The sequence below is a fragment of the Aythya fuligula genome, chromosome 2 (genome assembly GCF_009819795.1).
Source record: "Aythya fuligula isolate bAytFul2 chromosome 2, bAytFul2.pri, whole genome shotgun sequence".
Lineage (NCBI taxonomy): Eukaryota > Metazoa > Chordata > Aves > Anseriformes > Anatidae > Aythya > Aythya fuligula.
In genome coordinates, this window is record NC_045560.1 from 112,685,634 (window position 1) to 112,701,448 (window position 15,815).

The following is a 15,815-nucleotide window of genomic DNA, read 5'->3' on the forward strand; positions in this document are numbered from 1 at the left end:
AGCCAAGTCCAGTTGGAGGCCAGTCACTAGTGGCGTCCCCCAGGGCTCGGTGCTGGGGCCGGTCCTCTTTAATATCTTCATCGATGATCTGGACGAGGGCATTGAGTGCACCCTCAGTAAGTTCACAGATGACACCAAGTTAGGTGCGTGTGTCGATCTGCTTGAGGGTAGGAAAGCTCTGCAGGAGGATCTGGATAGGCTGCACCGATGGGCTGAGGTCAACTGCATGAAGTTCAACAAGGCCAAGTGCCGGGTCCTGCACCTGGGGCCCAATAACCCCAAGCAGAGCTACAGGCTGGGAGATGAGTGGTCGGAGAGCTGCTAGGCAGAGAAGGACCTGGGAGTGATGGTGGATAGTCGGCTGAATATGAGCCAGCAGTGTGCTCAGGTGGCCAAGAAGGCCAACGGCATCCTGGCTTGTATCAGAAACAGTGTGACCAGCAGGGCTAGGGAGGTGATCGTCCCCCTGTACTCAGCTCTGGTGAGGCCGCACCTCGAGTACTGTGTTCAGTTTTGGGCCCCTCGCTACAAGAAGGACATCGAGGTGCTTGAGCAGGTCCAGAGAAGGGTGACGAAGCTGGCGAGGGGCCTGGAGAACAAGTCCTACGAGGAGCGGCTGAGGGAGCTGGGCTTGTTCAGCCTGGAGAAGAGGAGGCTCAGGGGCGACCTTATTGTTCTCTACAGATACCTTAAAGGAGGCTGTAGAGAGGTGGGGGTTGGTCTGTTCTCCCACGTGCCTGGTGACAGGACGAGGGGGAATGGGCTAAAGTTGTGCCAGGGGTGTTTTAGGTTAGATGTTAGGAAGAACTTCTTCACTGAAAGGGTTGTGAGGCATTGGAACAGGCTGCCCAGGGAAGTGGTGGAGTCACCATCCCTGGAGGTCTTTAAAAGACGCTTAGATGTAGAGCTTAGGGATATGGTTTAGTGGGGATCGTTAGTGTTAGGTCAGAGGTTGGACTCGATGATCTTGAGGTCTCTTCCAACCTAGAAATTCTGTGATAGATAGATTCTGTGATTCTATGACATCAGATGGCATGGAATAGCCCTTTGGCCAGTTTGGGTCAGCTGTCCTGGGTCTGTCCCCTCCCAGCTCCTGCTGCACCCCCAGCCTGCCCACTGGCAGGACAGACCAAGAAGCTGAAAAGTCCTTGGCTTAGTGTAAGCACTGCTCTGCAACAACTAAAACATCCGTGTGGTATCAACACCGAGCCAGCAGTGTGCTCAGGTGGCCAAGAAGGCCAACAGCATCCTAGCTTGCAGAAGAAGCAGTGTGGCCAGCAGGTCTAGGGAAGCGATTGTGTCCTTGTACTCAGCTCTGGTGAGACTGCACCTCGAGTAATGTTTTCAGTTTTGGGCCCCTTGCTACAAGGACATCGAGGTGCTCGAGCAAGTCCATAGAAGGGCAATGAAGCTGGTGGGGGGTCTGGAGAACAAGTCCTACAAGGTGTAGGTGTTAAAAAACAAACAAACAAAAAACCTCTGGGAACTAATTCACTGCACCAGAACTTGAATGACAGTTTTGGAAGCCACCTAGCCTAAACCCATGATGAGAACCATACCAGCTGCTCTAAGGCACATTGCCCTTCGGCCCAAAACTGAAGAGCCTGTCAGCCTAAGAGCAGTCTGCTTACCTGAAGATAACGACCTTGTCCTACCATCTTCTGCCCCATCTCCAGAAGCAATAGCTTCCAGACAAGGTTAAAATCTTACAGGAGACAGAGACTAGTTACCAGACAGAAGTTCAGTGAATCAAGGTCCCAGATAAACGTTATGTTTTGGTGGACAAAACTACACAAAAGACAGTTTGATCATTATCTCTTCATCAAAGATAGTTTATAAGAGGTAAATGTATCACAGTGGTTAGGGTTTTTTTTGTTTGGTTGTTTTTATTTTTTTTTTTTTGTTTGTTTGTTTTAAACTTGCACTCTTTCAGCCAAAGAGGTAGAACAGGACTTGCATTTTTTGCACACACCACCTTTGTATTTCTACTCCCCAGAAACCTTAGTAGAATTCTAAGTGAGGTTTACATTCATATATGAAAATCCCCAAGAGAACTTTCTAGCTTTACCTACCAAAGCTACAAAATACTGGTTTGATTTAAGGTACACACATCTCTGACTCCATCTTCCCCTTGCTGAGGACCTTTGCTGTAAGTGAAACTTGTGGGGATAGGTGTAGGTCCCAGGAGTAAAATTATCTTTTCTCAATACATTAAACACACTGCTGTGAATGAAACATGCAGTTCGGTTATTATGCAGTATAGGTTTCAGGTAGAATCATAGAATATCCTGAGTTGGAAGGGACCCATAAGGATCAAGTCCAACTCCTGGCACCACACAGGTCTACCCAAACTTTTAGACCATGTGACTAAGTACACAGTCCAAACGCTTCTTAAATTCAGACAGGCTTGGTGCAGCAACTACTTCCCTGGGGAGCCTGTTCCAGTGTGCGACCACCCTCTCAATGAAAAACTTCTTCCTGATGTCTAACCTAAACCTCCCCTGCCTCCGGTTGACACAATTCCCTGGGGTCCTATCACTGGTGATTGAGAAGAACAGATCAGTGCCTGCCCCTCCACTCCACCTCGTGAGGAAGCTGCAATGAGGTCTTCCCTCAGCCTCCTCTTTTCAAGGCTGAACAGGCCCAGTGACCTCAGCAGCACCTCTTATGTCTTCCCCTCTAGGCCCTTCACCATCTTTGTCACTCTCCAACAGTTTCATGTCCTTTTTGTACTGTGGTGCCCAGAACTGCACACAGTACTTGAGGTGAGGCCGCTCCAGCGCAGAGTAGAGCAGGACAATCACCTCCCTCGACCAACCAGCGATGCTGTGCTTGGTGCACCCCAGGATATGCTTGGCCCTCCTGGCTGCCTCCACTGCTGGCTCACATTCCACTTGCTGTTAACCACAACCCCCAGATCCCTCTCTGCAGGGCTGCTGTCCAGCGTCTCATTGCCCAGTCTGTACATAAAGCCAGGGTTGCCCAGTCCCAGGTGCAAGACACAGCACTTGCACCTGTTAAATTTCAAGCTGTTAGTGATCACACAGTTCTCCAATCCATCCCCATCTCTCTGCAAGGCCACATGGGGGTACGGAGATTGTACCCACTCTCGTCCTCCTTGCACAGAAGGACGTTCACCCCGATAGCTGAGACACTGGTTTGTACAGGTGGGGATGAAGGTACGTTCTCATTAACTTGGTGGACCTCTTCATATAGTTTCTCCACAGCCAAGGTGCAGGCCTGTAGGGAAGAGGAGAGACTTCCTTCCTACTGCCACTGTTGTTTAGCCAATTCATCCACTGTGAATTCCTTATGGTCTTTCCAGGTCTTCCTCCCAGAAAGGGAGAGTTCACAAGTGGGGAGAACATCTGCCCTTGACACTACGTCAGAAACTTCTAACAGTTACACCTTTCACACTTTTTCTTCAGATAGCCAATCTATGGAGGGGTCAGCAGGAAACATCCAATGACAGGTTCTTTCTTTAAAAGTTATCTCCTTTGAGCTATAACTTCTAGTAATTTAAAGGCCTTTGTCTTGCATATTGTGAAAACAGCATTTCTTCTATGAACTGCACATTCTCTCAGTTTCCACTCAGTGGAAGTAACGATAACGCCACCAGTATCTATCCAAACCTGTTTCTACTTACCACAAGGCATAACAACGCCACCAGTATCTATCCAAATCTATTTGTACTTACCACAAGGCATAATCTGAGTTCACATCAAGGCATATTTTTCACAGTCTGTTGTTCAATCTTAAATACTTAAGAACATTCTTCAAAGTCAGGCTTATTTGTAAGCACTTGAGCTTCTGAGTTCTGGGTTTTTATTATTATTAGATTTTATTTTTTAAGGGCTGGCAAAGGTGCTTAGAATCCACATAAGTAATTTCACTGAAAACAGACAAGGTGAAAGAAGTACTCAAACTCCTCAACATTAAACAACTGTAGAACCCAGGAACACTTACCTGCCAACTCCTGAACTCAAAGCACTTCCAAGCTACTTCACAAGTCATACCACCAGGCTTTTACTGTACCAAGAAAGCACCACCAACAGTGCTAGCTCATAGAGTCTCTAAAACTATTTCACAGAGACGGTGGAAAACACAAAAAGAAAGCAGCCTGCTGGGGGAACACTGAGTCCATTCCACCATGACAGTAGAAAAGCGCACTAGAAAACTGAGACCTCAAAATCCCCTGGAGAAGCAATTCCCCCTGTGAGTGCTCATGCTTCCTATATATCAAAGGTCAAATGATCCCCACCTGGCAGATTTCATCTAACAAGGGTGAAGCCAATAGACCTTGTAAAATAGGCTCATCTACCTGGATTCAAAGTTGTAAGGTCAATTGCTGCTTATCGCTAAGAGAAATCACCTGACAAGGGGCTTGGTAATTAGAATTGACCTAAAGAATTAATTACAAAAAGTGCATAAAGGTCATATATCTGCTAGTAATTCTGTGAGGAAAACCAGTACAGAGCCCTTTAAAAAAAGACAAATAAATATAAATAAATAAATAAATAAATGAAAGGAAGGAAGGAAGGAAATGACCATAAAGGCAAAATTACTCTCACATTTTCATCTGTCTAGTTGCGACATATATAAAAAAAAAGCAAGCGGAATGGCTTTTCCTGAAACAAGGAACGGGGCCGTTCCCCACATGTAACAGATCCAGAACCCAGGAACATTTACTCGCCAGCTCCGGAACTTGAGGCACTTCCAAACTTCTTCCCAGTCAGGTTGCACTATGAGGCTTTTTCTGTACTGATAAGGCACTTTCACCACTGCTTGCTCATAGCGTTTCTAAATCTATTTCACAAAGCTGGTAGAAAATACACTGAAAAATGCAGCCTGATGGGGAACATAGAGACCATGCCATCATGACAGGAGGAAAACACCCTAGATAACTGAGGCCTCAAACTCTTCTGGAGAAGCCATTTTCCCCCATCCCTCCTCATGCTTCCTATATAGCAGAAGCCAAATGATCCCCACCTGGCAGATTTTATTTAACCAGGGTGGAGCCAAGAGACCTTGTGGAATAAGTTCATCTACCTGGCTTCAGTGTTTTAAGGTCAATTACTCCTTATCACTAAGAGAAATAACCTGACATGGTGCCTAGTTCCATGGTGCTTAGTCATCACTAGACCTAATGAATTAACTACAAGGGTTATACAAGGGTCATATTTCTGTTAGTCATTCTGTGAGGAAAACTTCTACAGAGCTCCTTAAAGTAAGATAAATAAACATAAATAAATAAAAGAAAGAAAAAAGGAAATGACCTTAAAGACAAAATTGCTCTCATATATTTTCATGTGTCTAGTCATGACAGATAAAGAATAAAGCAATCAGAATGACTTTTCTTGACATTAATGCTATTTAAATTTGCTTTTCTAAGATCTCTTCTTTAAGCAGGACTTTTCAAAATCTATCCCCATGACCTCTGACTCCAGTATTTACTTGGGCTGCATATTAACTTCTATCACGTAGAAGTGCCAGGTTTCCAGATCCTCACTCCCTGTTCAGGTCAAGGACTGGGATGAAAGTTTTGGTTTTAATTTGGTTACATGACTACATTGCTGTTCTTGGGGTTTCCCCCGACCAACAGCTAAGCACTCGGCAACCGTTCACAAAACCTCCCCCCTCCCTCTCTGGGATGGGGGAGAGAAATAGGAAAATGAAGCCTGTAGGTTGAGACAGAGACAGTTTATTAAGAGAGGAAAAAAAAAAAACAAAAACAAAAACAATGATAGTAGTACTGCTACTGCTAATTTGTGCAGAATAAGTGATGTACAATGCAATTGCTCACCACCCACTGATCCATGCCCAGCCTATCCCCGAGCAGGTGGCCCCCCCATCCCGGCTAGCCACCCCTATATATTGTTTAGCATGACATCAGATGGTATTGAATACCTCTTTGGCCAGTTTGAGCCAGCTGTCCTGGGTCTGTCCCCTCCCAGCTCCTGCTGCATCCCTCACCTGCACACTGGCAGAACAGAGTGAGAAGCTGAAAAGTCCTTGGCTTAGTGTAAGCACTACTCTGCAACAATTAAAACACCAGTGTGTTATCAACACTCTTCTCATCCTAATCCAAAACATAGCACCCTATCAGCTACTAGAAGGAAAATTAACTCTATCCTAGTTGGAACCAGGACATTGTGATATAGCTTAACCTTTTTTTTTTTTTTTTTTTTTTTTTTTTTGGATGAGGTCATGTCCTGGTTTCACTGGGGATTCCAGCTAATATTCTGCCTGTACTGTAAGATTATATTGTTTTTGTTAGATATTGTTCACACCCAAACTACCTCTTGGTTTATTAGAATCATAGAGTCATAGAATATTCTGAGTTGGAAGGGACCCATAAGGATCAGCAAGTCCAACTCCTGGCACCACACAGGTCAACACAAAATTTCAGACCATGTGACTAAGTACACAGTCCAAATGCTTCTTATTCTATTACTTGCCTATGTTTCAACAACTTACTTGTACAACTATACTATGTCTCCTTTTGCGCTTCTGCATATACTACATCTCCATTTGCCCTTCTATTATTTATATGTTTATACTTACATGTTGTAAAATAGTACTAATAGTGTTAAGATGTTACAAAGTACTTACACACCTATCCTGGTTACACAATTTTAGAATGCTTACGTCTGGGTTCAAAGCAAACATATACTAATTCATAGAATCATAGAATGCTTTGGGTTGGAAGGGACTTTAGAGATCCATCTAGTTCCAAACTCCCTGCCATGGGCAGGAACACCTTCCACCAGGCCACATTGCTCAAAGCCCCAACCAACCTCATCTTGAACACTTTCAGGGACTGGGTGTACACCACTTTTCTGGGCTGACTGTTCCAGTGCCTCACCACTCTCTGAGTGAAGAATTTCTTCCTTATATCTAATCTGAATTTACCTTCTCTTAGTTTAAAACCACTGCCTATTTTCCTATCACTATATGCCCTCATAAAGACTCCCTCTCCAGCTTTTTTTGTAGTTCCCTTCAGGTGCTGGAAGGACTCTATAAGGTCTTGCCAGAGCCTTCTCTTCTCCAGGCTGAACAACCCCAACTCCCTCAGCTTGTCTTGATCATCCTCGTGGCCCTTCTCTGGACTTATTCTAATAGCTTTGCATTCTTATGCTGGAGAGCCCAGAGCTGAATACAGTACTCCTGGTGGAGTCTTATGAGAGCAGAGTTAGAGGGGCAGAATCACCTCCTTCAGCCTGCTGGTGTTGCTCCTTTTGATGCAGTAGAGAACATGGTTGCCTTTCTGGGCTGAAAGCGAACATTGACAGCTCACATTGAGCTTCTCATCAACAAATATCCCCAAATCCTTCTCTGCAGGGGTGCTCTCAATCCTTTCTTTATCCAGCCTGTGTTTGTGCTTAGGATTGCCTCGACTCAGGTGCAGGACCTTGCACTTGGCTTTGTTGAACTTCATGAGGTTCACATAGGCCCACCTCTCAAGCCTGTCTAGGTCCCTCTGGATTGCATACCTTTCCTCCAGCATGTTGACCACACCACACAGCTTGGTGTCATCGGCAAACTTGCTGAGGATGCACTTAATCCCATCATCTATGTATCCAATAAAGATGTTAAATTGTACTGGTCCCAATACCAACCCCCTGAAGAACACCACTCATTACTAGTCTCCACCTGGACATTAAGCTGTTGACCACAACTCTTTGAGTATGACCATACAGCCAATTTCTTACCCACTGAGTGGTCCATCCATCAAATCCATGTTTTTCTAATTCAGAGACAAGAGTATCATAGAGGACAGTGTCAAATGCTTTGCACAAGTCTGAGTAGATGATGTCAGTTGCTCTTCTTCACCCACCAGTGCTGTAACCCCATTGTAGAAGGCCACTGTGTTTGTCAGGCAGAAGCTGCCCTCAGTGAAGACATTGGCTGTCACTAGTCACCTCCTTATTTACCATGAGCTTAACATAGTTTCCAGGAAGATCTGCTCCATGACCTTGCCAGGCACAGAGGTGAGACTGACTGGCCTGTAGTTCCTTGTGTGAGAAACAATCTGCAGTTAATAACAAGGGCTCAGGCGAGGGTCTCAGTGAAGTAGCTTTATTTTTTATTTATTTATTTTTTTTTTTGTGATTGCAATGGTGGATGTCCTGTAAGCAGTAACACACAGCAAAAGTATATCATAACCTCTTATCCCCTATTACCCAATGTTTGATTCCTCCTGTTTAGTTGAGTACTACAGGTTCACAAACTACTAGATATCTATTACTATACCAGATATGTAACATTTTATTTAACCAACCTTTAATTTCTCCCTATTTCTCCTTTTCCTTTTTTTTTTTTTTTTTTTTTCTTTCCCTTCTCTCATGACTAGAGAGCTTTTATCATTTGTTTGGTTGGTTGTTTGTTTGGTTGGTTTGTTTGCTCATTTTACTGATTCTGCAGTGCTTTTTTTTTTTTTTTCTTCTTAGCTATCCTCCTTATATTGGGACAGTGGGGCTTTCCACTATCCCCTTATCTGTTTAACATACTCCCCACTGTTTTGCCACTGTTATGCCTGCATAGTCACATTCAAGTATGCAAGTTAGTGGAATTTTCCATTGCAGAAACATGACTTTAATTTTCACACTTGGGTCTTCCTTTTTTTTCCCCCTTTTTAGAAATGGGGCTATGTTGACCCTCTTCCCATTAGTGGGAAATTCACCAGACTGTCACAACTTCTCAAATAAGATGGTGACAAAATAGTGACTTTGCAATTACATCCATCAGTTCCCTCGGGACCTGTGGATGCATTTCATCAGGTCCCATGGACTTGTGCAACTTCTGGTTCCTTAGCTCCTCTCAGAAATGATCTTCTCCTACAGTGGGCAGTTCTTCATTCTCCCAGTCCATGCCTTTGCCTTTTGAGATGTGGAGTGTGTGGCTGGAGCTCTTGCCAGTGAAGACTGGGACAAAAAATTCATTGAGTACCTCAGCCTTCTCTGTAGCCTGGGTGACCAGGTCTCCCATTTCCTTCTGGAGAATGCCCACAATTTCCTTAATCTTCCTTTTATTTCTGATGTACCTATAGAAGTCTTTCTTGTTGCCTTTCATGTTCCTAGCCAAATTTAATTATAACAGGGCTTTAGCCTTCCTAACCTGATCCCTGGCTATTTGGACAATTTCTCTGTATCCCTCCCAGACTACCTGTACCTTGCTTCCACCCCTGCCTCCTTTTTCTGCTTGAGTTTGGCCAGGAGTTCCTTGTTAATCCATGCAGGCCTCCTGGTTCTCTTGCCTGACTTCCTCTTTCTTGGGATGCATCACTCCTGAACTTGGAGGAAGTGATCCTTAAATATTAACTAATTATATCTTGTTTAGTCTGCTTTTTTCTTTGTGGATACAACAGGCATCTGCTTTGATCATAAACACAAAGACTTAAAATTTTGAGTCAGCTTATGACCAACTGTACATGAAAATAGGAATTATTTCCAACAACCATGATCTAGCATATATTACTGCGTGGTGCTGGACTGAAATAGCAAAGCAGAAACAGGTACCACTTGCCAAACATGGCAGCTTTTGCTTATTCTGTCAGTAGGTCTAGAACTACCTCAAGGTGTAATCATAGCAAAGAAAAGGAAGTAAAAGGAGAGAGGAGAGCTAGTTAACCACCTCTAGCCCAGAAGTAGCATTAACTCACCCCTTGTAGTCTCCCTAGAAGGGAAGGTGCCTGTTCATCTATGCAAATAAAGTCCAATCTATATTAAATCAAATTGTCTATCTCATCTGTTTAGGTAAAATTCTCTTGTACAGCATCTGTCCAGGAATAGGAGAACCAACAAAAAAAATAAAAAAGAGTCTTAAAAATTGACAGACACGAAATTAAAAAATTAAAATCGTCACATACCTTCATGGTATAAATCATGAAAATGTTGTGACTGAACTATGAAAAGTGTATATGAATTAGATGTATATATGCATATGCAGTATGAACTGTAGATAGCTTATATGTACACACATGCATATACAAAAATATAAATGAAATCTCTAGCTAAGAATCAGCTGTGTGTGTTATATTCCTATTTATAACACATCTGTTACACCAATTTGTCGTAAGTCAACTGTGATTTTCCTCAAAGGTGAAAGGAAATGGCTGTTGAGTTCATTCATTCTTGGTACAAAAATGCCAATAGCAGCATTGTCCAAAGTTGCTTAATTTCCTGCAGAAATAACAATTCTAGTTCACAGCTACTTGAAAATCACTCACGGAACCTGCTATTTAATCCCCACAGCAACAAGAAAGCAGGGAGTAAATGGGAGGACCAGCAAGTGCTGACTGTGTATTCATCAGTGCTGTTCCCTTGTTTCAGCCACTGCAACACCAGCAGGAGCAAGTGGACTCTGTAGACTTCTTGCTGTGTAACCTGTGTAACAAAGCTCTAGCCTTGACTGTGGGATTTTTTATTACTTTAACTTAGCAGTTTGCAATATTCTCAGTGAAAGGCAGAGTCCTCAGCTTGTTCTCCAGTCAAATTTCTCACATACTTTTTTTTTTTTTTTAATGCCAGATATGAAAGAGATTGTTTTGAAAAAACAGAACAGCCAGAGACTGGATGACTTCAGTAAAAAGAATGAAGCCTGAAGAATTTACATAAATCACACACACAGCCTTGCTGTGTGTAAAATTACTTTGGTAGTTCTGCATCTGGAAAAATGGGAGGTTTGATCAGTATGTTTTGAAGGAGTGCCATAAACTAAACAAGCTAATCCTGCACCTTAATTACCACATCACACTTTCTTTCTCCAAGCAATCATATTGCGACCTTTCTAAACATATATAAAATCAGAGGTGAACTTGAAAATATGGCATTTGATACAATGAAGTTTTCTTTCACCCTCAAGAAAACATAGCAGTGACTATCTGTGAATCATACCCATAGGCCTACACAGGCCACCTTCTGGTTCAGTAAGAATCTTAATGCCATAAATGTTTAATCCATATGTTTCCTTTGTGATTCATCCCTGAGCAGCTCCATATGTCAGCACTGGACAGACGAGCCTTTTGAAATGCACATGAGCAGAGCTGGTGACTTGCAGACAAATGTGTGTTAGGCACACACATTGTTATGTATTATATATTTTCTGCCTATAAACCCAGACAGCTGGACTACAGAATAATTGGGGAGACTACTGCTGAAAAGATCAATACTGTCATTAAACTGGGTAATTTAACATTTATCTGGAACTGTAGTAAGCATGTCTTCCAGTCCCTGTACTTCTGTTGTAGGGCTGCTTCTTTTGGGGCCTTTTTGGCTCTTCCTGACCTGCAGGAACTGGGGTTAGGTGCTGAATCCAGACCTGTACACCCTCTCCAGTGTCTAACTGAGAACTAATCAGTCTGAGAGGGATTGTCATCATGCTTTCCTTGAATGGGTAGTTAATGGCCTGGTATTTTAAGGCTTATTTCAGCGTCTACCTCCATGCAATGTAAATATAGGTGATGATTCTGGTCTTGGTAATCTTTAGTAGAGAGGAGTGTCCAGTACATAGACCTAATCACTATAGCATCATGGTACAGTATTGCAAGCATTCAGTTCTGTGAAACTTATGACAAGCAAGATAGGAAATCATTATTCTCACTTTATAAGAAAAGCAATGAAGCATGCAGAGAGAGGATGAAGCACTTCACAGTTCTTTCTGGCTTTATTAGTCAGAAGTATTTATTTTCATAGAAACATGAATAATTTTGATCCTGTATTATCCACAAACCCCATTTTTTAAGGTTTCTTTGTGCACAAGTGAAGCAAAACATTTCCTGGAGTTAGAAAAGGTAGTATATATCTATGGTACTTCCCCCAAAACCCTAAAGCTTACTGTTGTGATCAAAGCAAGTGCCTTTGTCTTAATATACAGGTATGCTGGCACAAGCATCAGGATCACAAAAGCATTAACTATCTTATCGGACATGAAAGAAACCAATACTGGCATATGGGATGGTTAGCTAAATCTGTATCAAGTACCAACTGCAGACATCTGACTAAAGAAAACCTAGATCTTAATGCAAATCTTGCTGATGTGATGACAAGATTTATTTATTTATCTTTTTACCAAATGTAAAAGTGCACAGGGGGCATGAAGATTTAGGTGGCTCTAATGAATGACAAGTAACACTCAAAAACAAACAAACAAACAAAAAGTCTAATCCCCAAAAAACAGCACTTTTCACACATGACGTAAAATTGTTTGAACTGGAAATGCTAGATTCATGGGTGAGAAATAAATGTCTTTTCTTTTGTCTCTATTATCTATAAAGCCACAGTAAATTTCTATTTGTTGCAACAAGTATTTTGCAATTCTTATACCAAACCATACATACAATATTTTTTCAAATTACAAAGAACTCTAGTGGATTACTGCCTGAAATTTTGTATGAATGTTTACAGCATAGCTTGTGCCAATTAAATGCACTTCTGCAGGTTGCCAGGTTTTACTTTGAGCTTTTCTTTAATAGAACCAATTATTCTCATTCAAATTGGTTGCGTTTGAATACAGAAATATTAGTACTCAGAGCCACTTTGAGGTTAAAAGGAACTGTTCCACTTTTAAGCACATATATTTTTATTTTATTTTATTTTAATTTTTATGTAGGCTCCTTTCATCTGCATACCAGTACACTTCAAATAGAAGAAAAATTCTTGCATACTACCTCGGATTAGGATAAAAATATTTTATTATTGAATAGATTGACAAATATTTTGTTGATTAATTTTATAGCTGGTTGAATGCTATTCATCAAATTATTCAAGAGATAACAGTAAATTTTGTTCAATGATTTGATAATTTGTTTTAAGTTAGTTCAATTAAATCTTAAAAATATACAGGGAAGCAGAGAGGCACTTCATAAATAGTGTCTTGCATATTTCAATGTGGTATTGTCATTCTCTTACTATAAAAGTCCCAGAAACAATCCTTTCATAATTTGAAGTATGGGTCATCTTTTGTAAGCAACAAAGTAAAAAATAAATGAAACACTTTTTACAGCACACAGTTTTAAAGGAACACTAATGAATGGTGATCAACAATATATGAATACTTATTAAAAAAAATCTTCCTTCCTTCCTTCCTTCCTTCCTTCCTTCCTTCCTTCCTTCCTTCCTTCCTTCCTTCCTTCCTTCCTTCCTTCCTTCCTTCCTTCCTTCCTCCTCTTCCTCCTCTTCCTCTTCCTCTTCCTCTTCCTCTTCCTCTTCCTCTTCCTCTTCCTCTTCTTCTATGAAAACGTTCACTTAACATCTACAATGAGTAAGGAAAAAAGTATTTCTGAGACTGGCCACCTTAGATGTTACACCTTCCAGCATAGCCCAAAGGTAAAAGCAATTAAAGATCCTCATATGGGAGATCCTAATTCAGACGCATCAAAAGGAAATGTTGCAAAAGACTGGCAGATAGCACTATCTATTGAAAAAAGTGCTTTTTATTATACTGAATATTTTGCATAAATGTCCATCCTGTGATCCTTTGCCTGTATAGAATATTATAGCTTCACACTCCAGTACTCCAGTAAGAAACAAGTTGAGGGAGAAAAAAAAAAGGAGAAAAAATAAAATTATGGTAAACAGAAAGAAACACAGACACTAATTTAACTAAGACTTAAAGTAAGCATTACTATATATACTAATCTTCACAAGATTTGTATAATCACGGGATTACAGAATGGCCAAGGTTGGAAAGGACCTCTGAAGATCATCTAGTCCACCCTCCTGCTGATCAGCATGTTGTGCACAATGGCATCCAGGCAGGGTTTGAATATCTCCACAACCTCTCTGGGCAATCTGTTCCAGTGCTCTGTCACCCTCTCAGTAAAGAAGTGCTGGAATCTCAGCTGGAATCTTCTGTGCTTCAGTCTGTGCCTGTTGCCTCTCATTCTGTCGCTGGGCACAATCGAAAAGAGACTGGCTCCATCCTCTCGACACCCTCTGTGGTGGTTTTACTCAGATGGGCAGCTGAGCTCCATCACAACCGCTCTCTCACTCCCCCGCTCCTCAAAGAGGAAGGGGGAGAAAATACAACACAGAGAACTCGAGGTTTGAGATGAGAAAGGTTTAATTAAAGGGAAAGGGAATGGGGAGGAAAAACAGAAACAAAAGAAACAATCAGTCCGTGCGGAAGCACAGAGAGAGAAAAAATTATTCTCTACTTCCCATCAGCGAGCGGTGTTCGGCCACGTCCTGGGAAGCATGGCCTCAAACGCGTAGTGGTTGTTCAGGAGGAACAGCCCCCTCCCCCACGAAAGCCCCCCCTTTTATTGCTGAGTGTGACATCGGGTGTTATGGAATATCCCTTTGGTTGGTTTAGGTCAGCTGCCCCGGCAATGTCCCCTCCCCATCACTTGCCCACCCCCAGCCTGCTGGCTCTTGGGGGCTTGGAAGGAGTTCTGATGCTGTGCCAGCACTATGCAGCAATAGACATAACACTGGAGTGATATCAGTGCTGTTCCAGCTACGAGTGCAGAGCACAGCACTGTGCGGGCTGCTGCAGGGAAAAGGTGACTCCAGCTCAGACAGACCCAACACACCCTCCCCTCAGATATTTATATACATTAATTAGATCTTCCCTCAGCCTTCTCTTTTCCAGGCTAAACAACCTGTTCTCATGCAACAGGTGCTCCAGTCACCTAATCATCTTCATAGCCCTCCTCTGAACTCGCTCCAGCTGTTCTATGTCCCTCTTGTACTGGGGAGCCCAGAACTGGACACAATACGCCAGGTGTAGCCTCACCAGGGCTGAGTAGAGGGGCAGGATCGCCTCCCTTGGCCTGTTGGCAACACTCTTCCGAATGCAGCCCAGGATATTTCTGACCTTCTTGGCCACCTGGACACATTGCTGGCAGCCTGGGAATAGTCCACCAGGACACCCAGGTCTCTCTCTGCAGAGCTGCTCTCCAGCAGGTCAGCTCCCAGCCTGTTCTGGTGCTTGGGGTTATTCTTCCATACGTGCAACTTGCCCTTTCTGAACTTCATGAGGTTTCTCTCAGCCTAACCCTCCAGCACAGCCCTCTGGGGCATCAGCCACTCCTCTGAGCTTTGTGTTGTCAGCAAACGTGTTGAGGGTGCACTCTGTTCCGTTGTCTAGGTCATGGATGAATAAGTTGAACAACACTGGACCCAGTACTGACCCTCAGGGTCCACCACTAGCTACAGGCCTCCAACTAGCCTGTGCACCACTAAACAGCCCTCTGAACTCTGCCATCCAGACAATTATCAATCCACTTCACCGACTACTCATCTAGGCCTCACTTGAGCTTGTCTATGAAGATGCTATGGGATAACAGTGTCAAAAACAGTGTCAAAAGCCTTGCTGAAGTCAAGGTAGACAACATCCACCACTCTTCCCTCATCTACCCAGTTAGTCATCTAATCATAGAAGGCTATCAAATTGCATAAGCATGATTTATTCATTGTGAATCCATGCTGACTATTCCTGATCATGTTCTTAATCTCCACATGCTTGGAGATGACCTCCAGGATGAACTGTTCCATCACCTTTCCAGGGATTGAGGTGAGACTGACTGGCCTGTAGTTGCCTGGGTCCTCCTTCTCACACTTTTTGAAGACTGGCATGACATTGGCTTTCTTCCAGAAACCTCTTCCAGAAATGTCCTCAGAAACCTCTCCTGTTCTCTACAACTTTTCAAAGATGATTGAGAGTGGCCTACAATAACACTGGCCAGCTCCCTCAGCACCCATTGGTGCAATCCATTGGGGCCCATGGTTCTGTGGATTTCAAGTTTGCTTAGATGATCTCTGACCTGATCCTCTTTGACCAAGGGAAAGTCCGACGTTCTCCAGACTTCCTCT